The 21,968-nt window shown below is 37.5% G+C and overlaps 1 long non-coding RNA gene across 1 annotated transcript; it reads left to right on the top strand.

Moving 5' to 3' along the window:
• Nucleotides 1-1,070: 1,070 nt before the first annotated feature.
• On the top strand, nucleotides 1,071-18,283 carry LOC107216277. The gene is made up of 2 exons (XR_004500494.1): nucleotides 1,071-1,406; nucleotides 17,798-18,283. It is a non-coding gene; the product is annotated as an uncharacterized LOC107216277 (long non-coding RNA).
• Nucleotides 18,284-21,968: the final 3,685 nt, after the last annotated feature.

Genomic DNA, 21,968 nt, shown 5'->3' with positions numbered 1-21,968 from the left:
GGCCATTGCCAGCAGCTTCTTTCTGCAGTACTGGCAAGCTCAGTATTTGGTGTTCATGCACTACTTTAAATATTTGAAGTGGGACACTGTGCAGCAGCTAGAGGACAGCATCCCTCTGTGCTCAGTACTGTACAAACACAGGATCAACACATCAAGACATTTCTGTCTAGGAGATTACAAAGCAGAGAACTGACTGGAGATATTTTGTCATCCTATTAGGGCTGAATTGGCAGTGATGCTGAACTCTAGAGGAAAAATTCATCACTTATGTCACTCCAACTGTACCAGTATGCTCATATCATCATGTATGTTGTCCAGAGCTTGACCTGGCCCGGGCTGGCCATGCACTTGAAGGAAAGAACCACCATATGTCATCCCTAAAGAAATTGCTCCCAGCAACATCCTTGCAGCTGGTAGGATACTTGGGCTAAGGGACCCATAGGATGGGATCTTTGTGATTCAGCCCAAATCTTTCCTGCAAAAACAGGGGAAGGCTGGGCCCAAAGAAGGTTTTGTGGTGTTGATTTAGCAATACTGCTGAAATCATTCAAGGAGGGACACATGATCTGTGCAGCTGGACAAAGCAATGGGCAAAGATGTGATCTGCTGCCAGATTGAAAGAAAAAAGAATTATCTTATGCACTGTAGACACTCGTCACCTGCTTTAATTTTTAATAGAAGTGCTCCTCTTTAAGTGCTATGAGCAATACAAGTTTAATGTGAACTTAGAGGACCATGCAACACAAGCATAATTGACTCGCTCTGATCACTCTTTAGATATTTTTTTCCCTTTTTCTTAAGTCTTAATGTTTTATTCTTAATGGAATCAGAAAATGACAGAGAGCTGGAATGTGACATAGCAGTCAACTAATGGGAATTCAACCTAGTAGTCAATATTGAAATTGGAATTTAATTACTGCATAAGTAATTGCAGATAAGAAAACTGGAATAAAAGAGCCATGGTAAGACATAAACCACCTGCAAGGTGGTTCAGGTAAAGGAAACCAGAAATAGTGTTTACAGAGGTCAAAAGTTTGCATTTTTAAGTATCACTGTACCAGGGAACAGAGGTCACTTTTTATGTTTGTGGCATTGCTCTGTAAAATTTGAGTTTGTTTTACATGTACATTTGGTATATTTCCACTAACTAGTCTTACAACTGAGATACCAAATGAACAGTATTTACACTGACAATTTGAACTGTTGATCTGACACTAACATTCTTTTTAAGCACAAAGTGGTTCAGTGTTTAACTAATCTTGCTTTCATCTTCTCTCTCTGCTTGTGCTGCTTTACCCCATCAACAGCAAACAATGAAGAAAGCTGCAACGTCCTGTAGTGGTTATAGCATGTCCTCCCCTTAATTACAGGTTTATGTGGTTTGGCAAAGCCCATCATCTGAACAGGTAAGATTGAATTCAATGACATGCTCTGAGCTGAAAAAAAAGTGGTGAGGTGGCTGTGCTTATTAGGGTTCCCAGTAGAAGTCTTGGTGACTTATGGAAAGGCAGTGTTACTGTCATCTCTGGTGTTTTCTGGAGGTTGGGACTGTGAAAACAGATGAGAAACAATATTTGCTCTATTAACCAGATTAAAGTTCATAAAATTAATGTAGTAGGGAAAAGAGCACCACTATTTAAAAAAAGTGGGCCCACTCCCAGTTTTAGGGGGTAGATGAGGGGCGATGAAGTCATCATGTCCTCACACAGGAAAATGAACACTTATGCATTGCAAACAAAGCTCCCAAACAGGTTATTTTTCTCTTAAAAAGATCTCAGACCCAGAAGCTCTCATATATCTTTGAGCTTGTAATTTCTCTTTCTGACCAAAGCTTTTAGTCAGAAAAGACAGAAAAAACTTTCTATTTTTTACATCTTTTTGTAGAGAGGGATGGCTTCACAGCTGTTTCTTGATCCTGCAAACAAGTCTGATTAAAGGCAGAGAAGAAAACTATAACTTAGTAACTTTTGGGTATTAGTCCTTACCACAGCAGCTGGGAGGGGATCTGCTTAGCTGCAGTCTGGATCTGCAGCTCTATTTTCAGCATTAGTAACAATGTTCCGTTATTCTTGATATTGACATTAATTTTTTCTGTATTTCAGTGTATTAATAAAAAATCCCCCAAAACTGTAGTAATAATTTTCCATTACAGAACAATGCTAGAACTCCTAACGTACATGAGCAAAGTGTTTTGAGATCCTCTTAGGAAAGGAGGTATAGAAAAGGAGAGCTGTACAAGAGGATAGCTGGCAAGAAACACCAGCTTATGACACCAACACCAATTGGGGATGCCATCATCTCACAGTATACCCTTTTTTCCTTTCAATTAACACATCTTAGCTCAAACTCTGACAAAATATTTGCACAGATGCAGAGGTGAACGTGGCCCTCAGAACTTTCTTCAAGGGAAAATGTTTCCTTGTGGAGAAACTTACTAACAGTCAAAGCAATGATGGAATCAGCACTTGGGGCAACTCCAAAATCACCTACTCAAACTTGCAAGGAAGAGAGTTAGACACAGATCCTGGTGGCATAATTAGTATTTCCTCTGGTTTGGCTCTTGTAATTTCTATTCACATCTATTAAAAGAAAAAAAAATAAAATTTAAAGCTGTGATTTTGCTCCCCAGCAAAGCTGATGGTGATTTCCATTTTGCAGGAGATTTTAATTTCTCTTATATCTATTACCAGGCTGACAAAACCAAACAACAACTTTTAATTCCTATTTCCCCTCTGTTGACATCACCGGCAGATACAAATCTGGGAAGGCTGCTTATATCGTTCGGTTCAACTGATATGCTGGTGCTGTCCCTGGGCTGAGGAATGTGCAAACTATGTATGTTTGCTTCTTACTGTCCCTTCAGCAAAGAAAATGGGGAGGAGAATGGAAAGAGAGGAAATTTTTAAGGTATTAATCTGCTTCCTTCTTTTGGTGCAGTCTTTTCTGTCTGATGTATAGAAAAATAGGGAGTGTGCCAGTTAACACCTTCATGAACGATGGAAGGTCTGCATATACAAGATAAGCAGGTGGACACTAATCGTGCTTTTGAGTTTATGGTTTGTGTACACTTCCTTTTGGCCCTACTCCTCCCTTCATTCTTTAATTTGTAAAAGCATGTAACACAGAAAGAGCACTCACATAGCCAGTCTCCCAATGCATATGGTGTAGAAGAGAATGAAGGATTAATCATTAAAACACCTTTCATTTAGTAGTGTCTGCATTAGGAGTACCTAATGCACATTATCAGTACCTAAGTAGGCACAGTGAGAACAACATTGTCAGGCACAAAAGAAACTTACACAAATCCACTTCTGTTTGGCCCTAATTTCTGAGAATAAAATGTGTATTAAAGACTCAGGAAAGTCCCCCCTTAAATTTAATTCAGAAAGGACATGAGACAGCCTTTTATAAATATAAACATATGTTGTTGCTGATAAATTGATTTTGAATTTTGTATATTTGATTTGCATCAAAAATGATGAAGAGATGCCTGCTGCTGTGTGACTTTCATTGTAGCATCAGCATCATATCCTCCACTTTTCAGATATAAAAGGTAGTTTAGGCTGGTTTTGTAAATGTATAGGTGGGCAGTATCTGTGCTTATATTTGGCTGTATGCCTGAATTACATGAGGGTTAGTTCTTAGCTGCTGATGGAGCACTGCTGCATATGCCAGTCCTACCCATGCATGACTCTCACTGGAGGAAGGAAGAAGCATCAGTGGGTCTCTGAACAGAGAACTAGGAATGGAAACATCCTTACTCAATGTGTTTGAGGGGATTTAGAGTAGTCTGACCTGAGCTTTTAGCACAAACTTAGTCATATTGCTTTGTAGCATCAGGCCCTTGTTTTATAGCAGTAGTGGAAACCTTGAGGTAAGTTAAATTGCCAGATACAGTGAAACTATGACAGATCTGGCCATAGACATCCAACTGAAGGCAGCACTGAGGACTGCAGCCATATACAGCAAGACGGACACACAATGGGGAAAAGGATTTTCTCTCCTTCATCCCTCACTCTCTCAACCCACCACCCTGTGTAACCTCCCATAGCTTGAAGCAAGACAAGAAAGTCAGCATTTCGCACCCTCCAACAGCTTTGACATGACAGGTATGGTATTTTCTTACCCAGAGAATTGCCAAGGAAATCCGCCCTAGCAAAAGTGCAAAAGTTTTCAGTATAAGGAGGTGGGGTGCAAAAACTGGCTTCTAGGCAAAGGTTGAAATGACTCAGTCTGAAACAAAATGTAAAGCAATTACTGCCTGGAAAAAAAAAAGATCATGCTGACATTTAGAGGCTGCAGTGATAGTATCTGTCCCTTCCCAGGCTGACATAAGCAGCCTTGATTTCATCCCAAAATGATTTTATTTTTGTTTGTTTGATATTTAGGATATCTTTTATTTGGAGGTGGGGGGCAGCAGGATGGATTGCCTTAACTTCAGCTTTTATGCCGAGAAATAATTGCCACCCCAGAAAGGTAATTACATACGCCATTGTTTATAGGCATAATAGGCCTGGAAAAGCATGTTCTACAGATAGAAAAAAAAGAAAATCCTGCTTTCACATCAGGGCGGAACACTATGCAAAGTGACAGATTGCCACAAATAGCATTCAAACCCTTGCACAGTAGTGGTTGATTTTTCTTCTGGGGAAGAGGGGGAAGGGATGAAGGCTATGGAATAGGGTGGAAAAGGGAAAAAAAAGGGAGACAATTTTGTTCCACAGCCATAGTAACATACACAGTGGTTTTTACTGTCTTGATTGCTGCTAAGTAAACCTGATCTTTAAGCTGTTTTTAAAGTCACTGCCTCAAAGGGACATTTTCTGTTGCCATCTTGTGCAAATACCACTTCTCCTAAAGTGGCCTTAATTTGAATTGCTTTGAAAGTAGACCAGATAATCTGCTCGAATATGTTGTGGCATGATGCATCTCCTCTTTGTGCCCTTAGTACCACAGAGAAAGTGAATTTAGCTCAGAAAAGGACAACTAGTCTGGTTTCCCTCCTCCAATAGTAATACAATGAAAGAATAAAACAAACAGTGTGCTGTGGTGTCAAACCCATTTCAGATTTTTTTTAAAACACAAAATATGTATTTCTTCAAAATATTGAAAGTTTCAGGGCTGAACAAAGAAAAGAAATGCATATGCATTTCGATATTGAACCAAGCATTGTTAGATGCTGAAGCAATTCATAGCAGGGCTATTCTCTGTGGCAGTGTCCAGCAAATTGCATGAGCTGCTTGTTAGGCTTGACAACAGTGTTTTACCTAACAAAGGCCTCAACAGCTCAGAGCAGCAGAGGAATGTCAAAATGAGCACATTTCACACACAGATGTGTGACCATTATAGTCTATAAGAAGATGCATGGGGTGGAGGGAAGAGGCTGGATGCTGGGAAGGCTAACAGCAGTAGGGACATGGCCCTACTGACCACATTTAATCAACCCTTCTGTAAACAATTCAACATTTTCATTGTTCTCTAAAAACTAATAAAGAGAAACAAGCACTTTTCATTCATCTTGAAGTAATTTTCTGTCAGGTTTGAGCCCCTTGTGGCTTACAGCTTGTGCATTGCTAGCTGTGTGATACAACAACTATTTCAATTTATTTTACAAACTCTGGCCATTCACATGTCAGTTAGTATTCACCAAGCCGGCATCTGAAATTGTGCAGTTAACGAGTTTTACAACATTTCTATCAAGAGAAACTGTTTAGCATAACTGACTCTTAAGGAGTTATTATACCTCTAAAAATCCATTTTAAGGGGCATTATTTAAATAAAATAGAAAAACGGTTCACTGCCTTTTAAAGGGGCTACAAAAAAAGTCCATCAGATCCAGTGCAGTAATCCTCAGCTTAAAGCACTCTTGAGAGCACTTCTGGGAATTATCAGCATAATGAAATGTTTTGTGAAATGTCCAGATAGATTCCTCTACTCAACAATTTTACTGCACTATATTTATTTTCCCTCCAGTTTTTAAGGAAGTGAATACTTTTTTGATGTGATGATTCTACATTGTGTGGATTAACTAAATGCATTTTTGTCAAGGTTGTAGTATAAGTGAGAGGTTCAGTCTGTGTACAATCTATATACATTTGCACAGCAAAAAAAAAAAAAAAAGTCAAGCCCTTTATGTTATTCTCAGCTCTAAAAGGGTTAAATCACAATGGGGTTTATGCAGATTTGCATTTCTCTTGTAGCACATTTTTCTGATACTTAACAACTTTCTTATACAATGACACCTATAAAGTGCTACACTGAAAATAATTCTTAAATTGCTCATAAGAACTCATGAAAATGAAATTTGTTCAGAAGTTCTCTGAAAAGGAGAAATTTATGAATTTTAACTTAATTAATACATATCTTTTAACTGTGACAACTAATGATCCAAAACAGCTAAAACTTGGAGTCCACAGTCTTAGAAACCCAGCAACATTTACATGAGTCAGTGTCTTAAAACAGCTAATTGAGTAAACCCCATGTTTATGATGTAAATTAGTCACCATTCCTGCCTAAAATGAACACTGGTAAGGGAAAAAATTATGTTACAGTGCAATTACAGATACAGTAGGCACAGTATGTAGGTGTATGTATACAGTATGCACACAGGTAGTGGCAACACATATACAAGGTTGTACCTGGTGTCACTTGTTCAGCAGGACAACAGAAATGGTAAAAGGTCTTGAGGGGAAAATGTATGAGGGGCAGCTGAAGTGACTGCGTCTGTTCAGCCTGCAGAAGAGGAGACTGAGGGGAGACCTCATCTCAGTCTACAACTTCCTCATCAGGGGAAGAGGAGGGGCAGGCACTGATATGTTCTCTGGGATGACCTGTGGCAGGACCCAGGGAATGGCCTGAAGTTGTGTCAGAGGAGGTTTAAGCTGGATGTTAGAAAAAGGTTCCTTGCCCAGAAGTTGGCTGGGCACTGGAACAGGGTCCCCAGAGAAGTGGTCACAGCACCAGGCCTGACAGAGTTCAAGTGGCCTCACAAAGTTCAAGGACAACGCTCTTGGGCACATGGTGTAGCACTTGGGGATGGTCTCATGAAGGGCCAGAAGTTGGACTTGATGATGCTGATGGTCCCTTCCAACTCAATATAGTCTGTGATTCTGGGATCAGTTGTATCTAATTCCACTAAAAGCCTCAGTATTATGTGTCAGCCAAAAAAAAAAAAAAAATTGGTTTAGTTCTTCAGAGTTTTTGCACCCATTCTAAGACAGAGAGACTATCACCCTCACCCCTTGAGATTTTTTTGGTAGATGCTCAGTAACTTTCATGCACAAGACACATGTGGTCTTGGTGCCATCTTGGAGCAAAGGTATAACCTTTCCTAAAAGCATAAGCTTTCCACAATCAGTGTAGGCAGTACTGCAGCAGTAGTGCCAAAGAAGCTGCCTGTCAGAATCTACCAAGACAGAAATGCATGTAGGATGGCTTCTGGACTGGCAAATCTATGACTGATCAACTGCACTATGTGAGATAATGGACACTTTCCTAGCAGCTGAGCTACAGCTCAGTTTTGCAAGATGTCAAACATTTGCACACTGTCTGTACATATTAAGTTTTAAGCAGTCACTGGCAGAGCTGGCTAAAGTAGCAGGCTTTTTTACGACTGAAATCTTTATTAGAGTGGTGTCATGCTCCTTAGCACTCTGCTTAATGCCTTGGCATAGCAAAGCACATAAAGCAGGAGAAAAAGGAGAGGGTTTTAAACATATGCTCAAATTTATGTTAGAATCAGTGGAAAACTTAACTACACTTAAATAATGTATGAGTGGTTGTGCTACTGGAAGTTAGGGAGAGATGAAAACCATCAGATTTCCAGATAATAAAAATTTTGGATGGTGAAACTTGAAAGCAGCTGCTGTACAAAAAAAAAGTGTATCCATGTCTAGAAAGAATACCAAGGAGGAACAGACCAGAAGGGAATTTTATAAGACTGATCACACAGACAAAGCAACTGAAGGAACAAAGGAGTGAGCTGAACTTAATTCTAGTGACACAATTGTATACATTGATGCTTAGTTGCTAGCTTTCTGCATGGTCAAGCAGTAGATGCTGCAGCAGGAACACTAAGCATTTGCTGGAGAGAGGTAGAATCAGGCCATTAGGATAGTCTACACAAACCTCCCATGTTTACAGCATATGACTTTATTTTACAAACCCCCCTTCTTTCTGCTTCTTGGCCTGAAGAGAGTTTTGATAAGAAGTTCAGAACTGCATCTTAATTTAAGGGCAGCAGAAGGAGGACTGAAATGAAAAAAGAATGTGTAAGACCACTTCTGCTGTGTGCTGAGATGCAAAAGAAGAAAACAGTTTAGTTGAAGGTAGAATAGGAGGCAGCTTGACTGCAGTCATGTATTTTAGCACAGTTAATTACTGTCATGTATTTCCATGAGTTTAACTAGTATGGCAGCAGGATTGCTGTTAGCCTGATTTTAACCTGATAATTTATAGTGTTGACTAAAATTGAAGTAAAATATTTTCGACTATGCACAGAGATTTTTTTGTTCTGGAGTGAAGATCTTTCCCTTTAAGATAAACATCTAGGTAAAACAATAAAAAAAGAAAAAAATGTGAATTTTAGGTATGACAGATTTATTTGTGAAAATTCCATAACTGACTTTTTGTGTGACCAAAGACTTGATGCTTACTCCACTGATTTTTCATTTGTTCATACAGGTTCAACTTTTTTGCCCAGGAGTTGTTTCATTAGTCTCTTTTCTAAAAGGACTTGTTTTTCCCTGCACATAACATGCACACTTTATTTACAGAAGACTGTAACAGGTCTTGGAGATGCACAGGCTTGAAAGGGTCTAATCTGTGGTGCAGACAAGCTCTGATTTTTCCTTCTTGCAAGCCTGTGTGAGGTAAAGTAGGGACCAATGAGCTGTGGCAGGGAAGCACCTGGTTTATGAATTATTTTACTGAGAACTAGTTTGGCTTCAGCCCACATAGAAGTTTACTGAAGTTTGGACATCTCAAAGCTCTAAAGTATGAGAGAATATTATTTTAATCCTGTACCTATATGAGCAGCCAGCTCATATAGTTACATATGGTCCGTATTCCTGTGCGCTGTGGGATGGCTGCTTTCTGTTCTATTCCCAGAAAAATACTTCCATTATAAGGAGGCATGGCTGGTCAGGTAGCATGGTCAGTAGAAAACTGTGTAAGTGTGCTCTACCCCTCTAGGGAAATTGTTGTCCTTGTTAAGCATTTTCCCCTTCAGAGAAGGCTTGTGAATGTTTTGCAACACCATGACTGAATTAAACGAATAATGTTAATGGCAAGTAAAATTATCAAGAAACCGTAATTTAGTTTTAGGTAGATAAATCTTCAAATTATAATGAAAACATTAAATATCATAGAGAAATAATCCAAAATCTGATCACATGCAACATCAAAGCTGATACTGTGTAGTGAAGAACACATTTATATTCACAGTTTCTGTTCCTATGTTGGTGACACCCTAAATGCCAAATTCTCTCACATTAAACGGAGCTGTCTATCAGGACAATGAGATGCAAGCCCATATCAGTGTGGTACCATGACTAATAATATCAACAAGCTTTGTTCTAAATACTTCGGAGCTGTTATACGAAGAAGTAAAACATGATGAAGAAAACGTGGAAAAATTGTATTAAAGAAAAAGAAATGTTTTCTTTTAGCTAGTCTTTTATGTAATATCAGGTGACTTAAGCTAGATTTCCTTGACCTTTTGGGATGTGATGACACAGTTATTTGCCATGAGTCCAAAATTTAATTCACAGACTTTTAACACAGGCTCTCTAGCCTGTGAAGTTGAGTCTGGTTGATATAATAATCTCTGTAAGAGCTGGACATGCAGCCTACCTCTACTCTCACAGATGTCGTAATTTATAAAAATTACGACATTACAGCAAGATTTATCTTTGCTGCTTTTATTTTTACCCTGGGTTCCAAGAAACAGAGCTGTTTTTTTGGTCATGGAAAGGCCATGCACATGTCCAAGTAAGTTTGAACTCATTAGCTTTGCAGCTGATTTTCAAAGGGAATGGAAGAGATTATGAACTTAACAGCACAGCAAGAAACTCTGCACTGTATCTCACAGTGGTTAATATCAATGTCAATTTCCAGGTATTCTCCCATTTGTTTCTGAATAATTTCTGGATCACTTGTTTTTCCCATGGTCCCTTCACTCTCTCTTCCTCTCTCTGCCAAATCAAGCACAACTCAACAGAAAGACTAGTTTCAGCCTCATGCTATCAGTTGCTGTAAAATACAAGATAAAGTTTGAATTAGCAAAAAATCTTGCCATTTCATAGGCATGGTGATCTGTTTATTTTTAAAAGAATGGTATAAAAGGATATGTAACCCCCCATACTTCTGTAACCTATTGCACCAACCACAGACAGCAGAAATAAAGTTGGATTACCACTTTAAAAAAACAGTTCCTGAACAGAACCTACCACAACAGGTTGTTGGGACCTCTTGAAACCCCTCAATAAAAATAAAAATAAAAATAAAAATAAAAATAAAATAAAATATAAAATAAAAATAAAAATTAAAAATTAAAATAAAAATAAAAATAAAAATAAAAATAAAAATAAAAAAATAAAAAAGCACAGGGCATTCCATATTACAGAAGGAAAAGGTGGGTGAGTGGAAGAAAGTAGAAGAAGGAGAAGAAGTACAATGATGCCTAGCACAAACCCTCCTCTGCCATCAACTGCTTTTGGGTGGTTTGCCAGTGGACAGCCTTACAAGGGCTACCAGAAACTGAATTGGGTGGAGGAGCAAAACTGAGGCTTACAACTCATGCTTTAATTTAATTTTTGATTTCTGTCATCAAAGTGTGTGGGAAGCTTTTGACAGCAAACTGACAAGGAGATTGAGCCACACACCTCTGGGCTAGACCAAAGCCTTTGTCACCTTAGCTGGCATTGGGACTGCTGAAATACATTTCCTCAGGCAAGGCAACACTCTGTTTGTTTGGACATGGCCATTTTCTTCAACTAAGCTAGTATTTCTGCTTTCACTGAGTGCAGGATTCACATGTTTTCATGTCTCTGTGGGGAATTTTCATCATATGAATTACAATGGCATCATTGATAGGGTGATTTTCTTGGGAAGGTTTGCAAGTCAGACAGAAGCCCTAGCTAGTAATCACTTGAACAACAAATAATAACTTTAATGTCCTGGAATGCTAGTGTTTTATGTTTAAGGAGTAGCTTCTATTTATCATTCTGTATGTCACATACTTACCTCAGACGACAGTGTTAGCTGTTCTATATGGATGGATTGCAAACAGATATTATTGCATTGTAAAATCCACGATATCTTAAAAGTAAAAAATCTTGAACAGAAGACAGTGTGGACACTTACTTGACATTGCTCACATCTTACAGTCAGTCAAAGCCAACAATCACAGTCCCATTGTGCTCACTGACAAGTTCTGTTCTCTGGGACCTCACCTAAAGCTGGGAAGGTATCCTATACTATCCTAAGCTATTTCTGTGCTCCTGGAGACAGTATGATGTAAGCAGTGTCAACAGGAAGTACAAGGGGATCTACCATTCACTGCCCATTCTCAGTCATAGAAGTTCATGCTAAATAATCAGATGAAGTGAGGCCGATGTCTCAAGTACTCTGATCACACTGAGGCCAGCACATATTGAGTTCAGTGGTTTTGAACCAAGTTCCTTCTTCTCTGTCAGGGGAAATATGAAACTGGATAATTTAGTAGCCTCCTAATGACCTATGGTTGTTAGTGTTCCAAGACAGGGGAGAGAAAAAGAGAGTAGAAAGATTTCTACTAAATTGCTTGCGTGTTTTTCTTCACTCTAACAAATCCTTGTGGTTTGGAACCAATACAGTTGAGAGTGAAACATGCATTTGCAAGAGTCACCTGTGGACTACTAGCATGGGAACTGAGTCTATGTGTTACAGCAGGTCAAGTTCAGATTTCAACATTTCACAGATAGGTACTTCATAGAGGTAACCACAACAAAAAATGTCAGGAAAACCCCCAAAACTGGACAAAATCAAATAGCGATTTGTTCTGTCAAAACAAGTGTAAGTAAGAAAAGTGTAACTTTTAGTATGTTTTTTTGTGTAATTCCATTTGAAAGGCCAAAAATTAAGCCTTTCAAAAATAGAGAAAATTTGTCTCTTCAAATGGTTGTACATAGATCTGTGACACAGGACTCTTTTAAAAGTGATTTGCCCATTGTCTTGGGGGTATATTCCAGCTGTACATAGAACTACCCACACTGCAAGGTATGCTACAATTTATCACATCACATGGTTCTGTGATGCTGTTAGTACTTACTAACGCAAGTTCTAAATGACCTCTCAAAAAAAAAAATCTTGATGTTTTCCACAAATATTAGTGCTGTTCATGTATACAGTATGCATTCATTTGCCTAACTTACATTCATTTATTTTATTAAAATGATGCAAATGTTCCATGTAGACTCTTAAATACAAATATTCTGGGTTTATAGTAATGTATAAACTTGGTTTATATATTAAATTTTGCTAGATTATTAAAAATGTGCTCTTATTAAGCTTATTGAAGGGATAAATTTATTTTAAAATGGCAGTTGCACCAGTGTATCTATCATTCAACAAAAGGCAGCACAGAAGATAGTATACATCTAAAAAGCCAAGGAGTAGCAACCAATTGCATATCTGTCACCAAAGTATCCCTTTTTTAAAATCACATTTGGCTTTCTAATGGTCTCTGTGTTAGATGCTAGATATTGCTAGATATTGTTTACCATATAATAGGTCCACTTGGGGAGTAAAAGGTGAATGTGTAGTTTTCTCAAAGTCCTATGCAATAATTCCTATACAAACTCTGAAAATGGAACTGATAATATGTCAATGATTACAATACAAAGAAGTTAAATATTACAGCTAATTTTCTCACTGAAATCTAATCCAGGGATTAGCAACAATGGGAAATCTGTTTTATTTGCATTTAATTTGTACCTTCACACTATTATCTCCCATGTTTTAGTTTCAGGAAATGTGGTTCAGGCTATTATAACCACATTTCATGCTGCAGTTGCACTGTTATTTGAGCTCTGTGCTAGGAAATGACTTACTGGAAAAATAAAGCCAGCATACTTTATTTTAATTATACTAGAGCTGTGTCTAAGTACAAAAAAATAGTACAGCATATATTTAATATGGAGCATGGATTAACAGTTTTATGAGACATAAAATCTATTTATATCATTTTCTATTTACAAATCAGTTATATATCTTTCAACAAAACAAATGCCTATAGTGTAAAAATGAATAAGGAGAACATCAAACTAGCAATCATGTAAGCAGTAAATAACATCTTAATTGGCCTGGAATGCTGGGGCTTGATTTTTTTGGAACTAGGTTTTATTTATTGATCTATATGGCATATTTATCTTTCTAGTGATTTGTAGAACTCTATACTCTTTCCTCAATATTAGATCCATGTATGGCTTTATACTGTAAATCCCATTTGGGGAAATAGCCAAGTAAGAGAAGAATCGCTGCTTCTGGAAAGGCCATCCATTTAAAAACTTTCACTGAAGCAAGGATAACTCCTCATTTTTTACACTTTGTTTTTTGATAAAAAAGAAGGGGGCAGAGGGAGAGGGAAGAAATGCTGCTATTATACAGTTGCCACCCAATGAATGCTTCAACAGTCCTTTACTCTTTGCTGGCTTGGCAGTGACAAGAAAACAAGGAAAACATTTCCCATGTGCACTGGGAAATGTCTTCTAAATGCTCCTGCCTATTTTCCTTTCCCCAGTGAGACTAGCAGGCAGAAATGGGTATGGTGGGCTTTATACATGGTCGGCAGTCTCTGGATTTGGTTCTTCTCAGGAGCATTTGTGCAGATTCGTTCTTAACACCCACACTGCATTTCAAGCCACATGGCACTTCACCCCACGCTTCGCACAACAGCATGCAGCTGAGAACTGGAAAATTCAATCTCCCTCCACCAAGGCGTCTGCTGGGGAATTCTCCTCCTTGCTGAAACATAGGTGTCTGCTGCTAAGTCAGTATACTAGAGGAAGAGGGAAATTTATCAATGACTCTCTTCTTTCTTATAAAAATGTAGCTGAAAATGTCGATGTGGAGATACTGCTCAGTTGCTTTGCTTAGGATTGTAAAAGACTGGTCCTTAAAACTGCTTGTGCTGTTGATGGTCGGGAAAAAAAGTTTACAAACAACAGTGTTGCATTTGCCCATCTTTTGCTTTTATGAAAGTGATGCTATAAACACAGAAAAGATCGTGTTCTGATAGCTGTCATTGCTCTAGTATAACCTTAGCTGTCTGGAAATGAGCTAATTAAATTTTTTGGTGTGTCTTTTAGAGAATACATTTGCATTTGACATAATTAGTGGTAGGCAGATCCAGCTATATCCAGGGGGAATCTCAAGACAACTGCTTTGCTGACTATTAGTGCCTAATTTCTGAATGTCAAATCCTGCACATCTTAATTTCTAGAGAATAAGCTCAATTGAACTTGCTCCCCAGTTATGCAAAAACTGTTCAGATAAAACCAAGTGGACACGAATGTAATGAATGTGGTTATTAAATTGTTTCAATTGAAAGAACCCTATTCTTATACCATCATAATGGGAACAATTTATCCCCACTGATCAGCCTGTCTCTTTTTTCTGAGCTCTCTTTGATCTTGAAGCATATTGCAGTGGTGTGTCCTATTGAAAAGCAAAACTGGGGCAATTTTAATGCTTTTGTACCTTACCAGTGCTCTATTTTTTCGTTGTTTAAAAATAGCTGTTAATTATAAGTGCAGTTTAAATGTCTCAAGTGACCCAGAAATGCAGGTTGGAATGAGACAGATTGTGTGTCTCATATAAAACAGATGTACTTTCACAGAGCATCCTGAATTCAGCCCTCAATATGTAACCTTCTCTAAGGTTATTTCAGTCAGGTATTGAGCTTGTCTAGCTTTTAGATATAAAATCCCACACCTTTTGAATGCTGAAGACAAAACTTCATCTATATTTACCTCAAGAATAAAAAGCCTTTTTTTCCCTGTGTGTATTTTGCTGGTGGTGGTTGATGGGATGAGGGCATTTCCCTTCGGCTCCAGAGGCTCAGGAGACCATATACCTCATTTAATCTCCACCTCTTCTGCCTCTTAATGTAATAAACCTCATGCCCTTAAAGAAGATTTGTGGTAATAAACTTTCAGGAGATTGTCTTATTTTGACTGAATTAAGCAGTGTACAAGTACCAGCCATACCTTGCAGATATAAAATTTCAAGTTTCTGTGTTTTGAGTGCCTACAAGTAGTTTTTTATTTTCTCTTCTGCCAACAATTGCTTTTAATTTGTTTGCAATGAGGTTCATCAGGAGGAGTCTGAAAAGTAGGGTGCAAATAAATTAAGGCAAGACAGTGATTTACTGGAAGGCCTGAACAAATCAGTTATTTCTATGTCTACTTATTTATATGTTGTTAGGCAGCAATTTACAGACATTTCAATTATTTGACAAGACTTGGTTTCAGCTTTCTGATTAGAATAGGCTGTCAAGTGCATTGAGTTTTCTGAGCTCTCCCATGTCCCTGAAGATCAGTAGTACACATTTCAAAGCCACCACCACTTCATGAAACTGAGTGGGTTAATGGTGAAGGAAGCCTAGGACCAAACAAGCTTGGATTGTACATTGAGATCTCAGTCATTAGGAGAGACTGACATCCAGCTAAGGGCTGGAAACTGCAGGAATAATTCGTCTGTGAGTGGAAAAACCTACCTGCTCTGGAGATGAGCAACATCTGATCCACAATAACATTTTAAACCTTTTCTTTTTTTTGTCAATTTAGTGTCATATAAATTTATTCCTTCATGTCAGCTAAGAATAAGATGGAAAAAAAAACCCCAAACCAACAAATGAAAAGGAGATATTAAGCCCTAGGGATATCCAATTTCTTTGGTTAATAAACATTTTTCTTAAAAGACCCAGAGTTTTATGGCTCATGTTTGGACACATCCTCACATATACGATATACGCACAATGAATAGAGAAAAATCCTCATTTGATAGTGGGAACAAGTATACTATTTCATTTCCCACTCTCTGGGAAATAAATTTCAATTCAATACTTAGAAAACTTCTGAATAGCATAGGATGCTAAAAAATACAATATATTGCAATACTGTGAGTTCAAGAGAAGCCATCTTTCTAACATCAGTCCCAAAAATACCTCACTGCTTATATCTGCTCTTGGGAAGTTTCTATAACTTTTGTTATGGAAACAAGAGTGCTTCCTTTAACTATTCCCACTTATGGCACTTAATGCTATCACAATGGAAAACAACAGATTTGATAGTAGCTGAAATGACAGCACATCTATATTGGAAATAAGAAAACTGATATTTGGAAAAAGTGTTTATCAGTTATCAATATCTTTCCACCTTTTGAGGACAATGGTTTGGTGCATAAAGGATTCTCAAGGCAGAGATGTCAAGAGAAAATATGCTATTAAAACTCCATGGGTTTTGTTTTAGCTTCTAAATTTTCACATTGTTATTTTGTGAAGAACAAGGCATGGCCTGTGCCTCAGTTTAAACATCTGCATGAGTTAACCACCCCTTTGACAAAGCAGTGGAAACTCAGACTCAAGTATATACTTAGAACTGAGTACTATCCTGGATGGATACACACTTCAAGGCTCTCCAGAAGTGAGAACCTTAATTTGAATTTAGGTGAAAGTATTTTAACTGGACTCAATACCTTCTGAAGTGAGTTAAGCAGGGACAACTGTACTGCTAGAATTGTGCTCTGTTCAAGAAAAAAATTATTTCAAGGTGATTAGGGACAGCTTTAATTTTTGCACATTAATTTTTAATTTCCATTCTCCAGTGGGTGACAGTGACCATGCTACGGTCTGAAAAAAAAAAAAAAATCAATCTAAAATCAATGCAGTTTAATATATGAAGTAACAACTGTTACATGGCACTTCCCAGACCTACTCAGCCTTCCCCTCCTCCCATGCCCCCACCTCTGCATACACACAAAGGACAGGCAATTAGCTTAGGATAGGAAAGGTTTTCACACTTTGCTTTCCACAGAAATTGGCAAACCACAAAATTTATGTCTCTGAATTGAAAGAATAACCTTATAGAAGTAGAGTGGGTCACAACATGTGAGGAGAAATAATGGACCAACGACTGTCTAGGGAGGCAGAAGTCACAAAAACTTTTCTGAAATCCACAGAAAAGACTGTACAGATGATCTAAATAATAAATAGATAACAAAGGAAAGAAGACTGAAAGGTTAAGAGGCAGCAGTGACAGAGGACTCTGCTGCTTTACATCTACTTTCAGTCCCAAACTGGTCTTTATTGAACTGCTGAGCTGGTTTTATGGACTAGTAGTTCTATTCAGATTTGGAAAAGTTAATGCAAATATACTGGTTTTTGTGTCGGTAACACTAGACTTTTTCAAAAAAGTCTGATAAAAAAAAATTTAGTAAATTCTTATTTGTCAAATAAAAAAAATCTCACTGTGCCATTATACTTGCTGGGAATAGAAGTGTTATGCTTTCCTCCCTGAGTTCAGATATAAAACAGAGCAGCTGTATGTTGCACATCAGACAGAACATATACATGCATATAAATGCTTTCTATATTCAGTCTTTGCATTTGCTTACATGAACTTCAATGAGTGAACCTAAAATATCCCTCGGTTTCAGAGAGGGATCCAATGATTTAAACATTTATGATCCCTTCAATGAAACTATCTTTCCACTCAGGATTAATAAAGTTTTGCTGTCATTCTTTGTCTCATTTCAGATACTACGTGACTGGGGGCCTTCAGAGGAGGTCCAGAGGAGTGGAGCAAGAACAAGGTCAGGGAAACATGATCCAGGAAGAAACCCCAAGCAGAGGCTGATCAACCCCTAAAAGTGAAGACTGTCAACAGATATAGTCACAATGTTCCCCTGCTGAAAATTCTGGTGCCAAAGAGTGGAGTGATTTTAACTCCCTAAACAGAAAAATTTGTAGAAAAATTACTTATAGGCTTGAGCTGCAGGAAGGTGCAATCAGGCTGGATGCTGCAGTTTTCTGGGGGGACAGGTATGGGAAGATACAACAACTAAAACATGGCAAGGTGCTAAAGACAGCTTAGACAGAAATAGCTTGGGAATGCATTTGAATTGTTTACAAACCCTTTGACATTTTTCTTCTAACTAGTCTTTACATTTCCCTTACCTGTAACTCATTGCATTTCTTCTTACTCTAAGACTTCCAAATAAAGGTTTATTGTCTTCCACAAAACAGCATTTATCACTGTGGTGCTCCTTTCGTCTCCTTCCCCTTCCCTTGTGCAGCTTTTATCTCTTTGTTACAGCTACTTCATGCAGATCTAATCAACAAACCAAAATAAGCTGAAATAAAGTAAGGAGATAAATGTGATTTTTGGTGGACCAAGAGCCTGTCTGTGTTTTTATCTCTCATAATTAGCAATTTTTTGTTTTATATTTTGTGCCTAAACCCAAAGTTGATCCTAAAACCGATGCCAATGTTTCAGTTGAAGTTATGTTCATCTGAGTTTTGTAGTTGTAACTGCTTTATGCTGTATTTTCCTAATGAGACTACTATTTTACTTTCATTTTTTGCCCACAAGTTCCCTGGCATGCAGTGATGAGAAGCTTGGAGGCAATTTCATGCTTATGTTATGGTAATTCCAAAACTGTTTCATGTAAACTGAACAAACTCTCCTTGCGGGAGGTACAGAAATAGGATAATTTCCAGACAGCGTCCTAATGGGCAAGCTTCTTTTGTCTGACTGTAATTCCTACTCTTTGCTTTCTTTGTCATACTTTGCCTCATAGTCTGTAGTTCAGTGAATTTTATTCTTGGTGATATACATGGTTAAAAAAAAAAAAAGTGAAGAAAATATTCTGAACAAGGGTTTGCATGGTAGATAAGGCAATTTTTTTCAAGGAGGAGGTCTTTCAATATAAGATGTAGAACATAGATTTCAGATGAGGTAGGCTTGCCATCATCAAGATGGCAATATTGCAGAAATAGGATGGAAAACCATCTCTCCATTGGCCCTGGAAAGGATGAACACACATTACACTCATTGGGTGGTTGGTTTAGGTTGTTTGTTTGTATGGCTTGATTTTTTTAAATTTAGATGCACAGCTGAGATACTGGTGATAGCAACTCACATCCATAGAATTTTAGGGAACTGTAGCTGGAGCAAATACCTTTTAGGAGAAATCAAGTCAATGATTACTTGTTATGGTGCTCAAACATTGTTGCCTCAGGTGCTGGGTGGAGACCAAGTCAATGGATCTGTGATGTGCTCTGATACTGGACCATACTGAGCAGCCTTAATTAAAAAAAAAAAATTAGTTACATGCATATTCTTAAATTCTTATATGAAGTAGATTTATCATATACTGCACAGTCCCATTTCCCAGGGCTTGTGCTTTGTGGTCCCACTCGTTGCATCCCATGGCTGCTGCCAGCACTGGTACCCAATTCAGTGCTATCATCCACAGATTTATCAGGTGGTGTTTGTCATCACGAAGAGAGCTGTAGGCAGAACTGCCAAGAGGATGCTGCTTATTACATCTTTTGCTGTATTGGCTGTATTTGAGAGCAGAAGTACAAAAAAGAAAAAAAGAAAAAAAGAACTTCAATAAGCTGAATAATTCTTCTGTAAATAATATTCCATTCAAAATAGCCAGGAAATTTTTGCTGCCCATATTTTGTGCTACCTTTGAGACAAACTGGTGTAAAGCTCAGGATATTTTCCTAGGTGCTAAATCCACACTAATCACAGAGGAGGCAGGAAAGAAGACATTCTTTCTGAAATTCTGTGATTCCTGCCCCTTTACTTCAAATCCATTAATACACAGGGATTTAGCACGATTGGACCTGCTGGTAGCCAATTAATTGGTTGACTCTGTAGCTGGTGATAAGGAAAATGATTCCACTACAATTCAAGCACTTCATTACATCCTGCCCCAAGTCAACATTATATATATTTTCTAAATTTCAAAATGGAAAACATGCTTTCAGTCAAAAGATAAAAGCTTTGTGCACAGGAAATTATAATAGAGTCCTTTAGATTTTTATGTAAACTGATGATGTTAGAAGACAGTTTTCTTCTGTCACAATTCCTTGCTGCCACAAAGGAAAACTTACTTATTTGGTGTCAGGAAAACGAGTCCATTCTCAGAGGTCAGTTTAATTAATACATCATCATAAATAAACTTAGTTGATTTATGTATGTGCATTACTTGTGAATTTTTTCCATAAAGTGTATGTGTAAAGATGCAAGAAACAGAACTGTTTCTAAAACAGTAGAGAAAATGTGACAGAGTGAATTTGTTTCAATTTGATTTGCTGACTTGCAGAGAAACTTTGGATCAGTCATGTAACTCTTCTGCACCTGACTTTCTCTTCTTTAAAATTATGATAATTAAAGCCCAGTATATCTTGTAAAGGGGTTCAGACAGAGATAAAAAATAAAAGCAAAGTGATGCTAGTTCCAAAGAACCAGTTGAGGTTGGCTTACTGAATTCCCATAAGATATAAATGAGGATTTTTTTTACTTCTAATCATAGTTAATTGCAACAAGGCTGTGATGAAAGTAATGGGAAGTTTAGGAAAATTTGATGTGATGGTGTGAGAGGAGACTGAAAAGATCAAATAGATTAGAGGGAAAATGGAATTAAAACTTGATCTTGTTCTCCCTGGAGTCAGCAGTAAAATTCTCATTGACTTTATGAAGCACACATACCCAGATTCAGAGGATGACCAAACAATATAAACATATATACATGAATAAATGGTTTGGTGGCAGTAAATTCCTTAAGGTAAAGAAATGTCCTATCAGTGAAACTGCAATGGAGGCTTCTTAGAGCAAACAGAGAAATTCTTGTCCTTATGCAAAACTTCTTATAATTTGGCACTGTACTAATATCAAAAAAGGAAAAAAGAAAATTTCAAGGTAAGTACAGCAACTTATAAACAGAATTCCTGAAAGTAAAGAAATTTGGCATATTACAGGACATAGCTGAAACCTGGAACTGTGTAGAAATTAAGCCTAGAAGTCTTTAGAATTTATGCCCAAGGTAAATTTTCTATTTTGAAATTTTATGCAGCTTTGGCCATCTTGCCACTATCAAGGCCTGAGAAGACAATTTCACCTATCTTCTGTTCTCAGGCATCCATCATCAGGCAGTGATTCTTTTCTGTCCTTTTCAGACAGGTTTTGCATAATGGATTTATTCCATTTGTCGAGAGCGGGAAGTATGGCAGATATCAGCGTTAAACATGTAATAAAAGGAGTTACTTACTATTTAATTGTTTCCTATGCACCACTGTTTGGCTTCTACATAAACCTTTCATTTTTAGACTAACTTTTGGAAGCTGTTGGTTTGTGTTGGTGTTATGAGAACTTGGATCTTACATGTGGAACAGCTTGAAGTGTGTGGGATTACCACACAGCCAGGTATTTCCATACAATCACTGTTACAATTTCTCTCAACCACAGGGATGATAACAACTGAATCAGACACTTCAATCAGAGCACAGGGAAACAGATGTGTCCTCCCAAACATTATACTATTGTCTTTGAATTTTTCCCTTTTCCAGTTGCTCAAAAAATTTTAAATATTTTTTCCTAAGTATTTAACATAAAGAAATAGGTTTTTTCTGTGTAATTTGTACATTGAAGGGGTCTTGTTTGTATGACACATAAAAAGGTGGTGATAATGCTTTGGAATTATATTTTTTAAAATGTTACTGTGAAAGTTTTCAAATTATTTGTGTGTGAAGAAAAGGATGAATAGTTAAACTAACAGTTAAATGGAAACTACTTAAGCATCTGAATTTTATAGTATTTATCTTTACCACAAGATTATGGAACTCATTGTCACAGAGTATAATGTCAAAGGTATAACAGAAAATAGTTAAGAATTTGATAAAATTTGTTGGGAAT

This window comes from Parus major, chromosome Z (assembly GCF_001522545.3).
Source record: "Parus major isolate Abel chromosome Z, Parus_major1.1, whole genome shotgun sequence".
Taxonomy (NCBI): domain Eukaryota; kingdom Metazoa; phylum Chordata; class Aves; order Passeriformes; family Paridae; genus Parus; species Parus major.
This window is presented reverse-complemented; position numbering and strand designations above follow the sequence as displayed.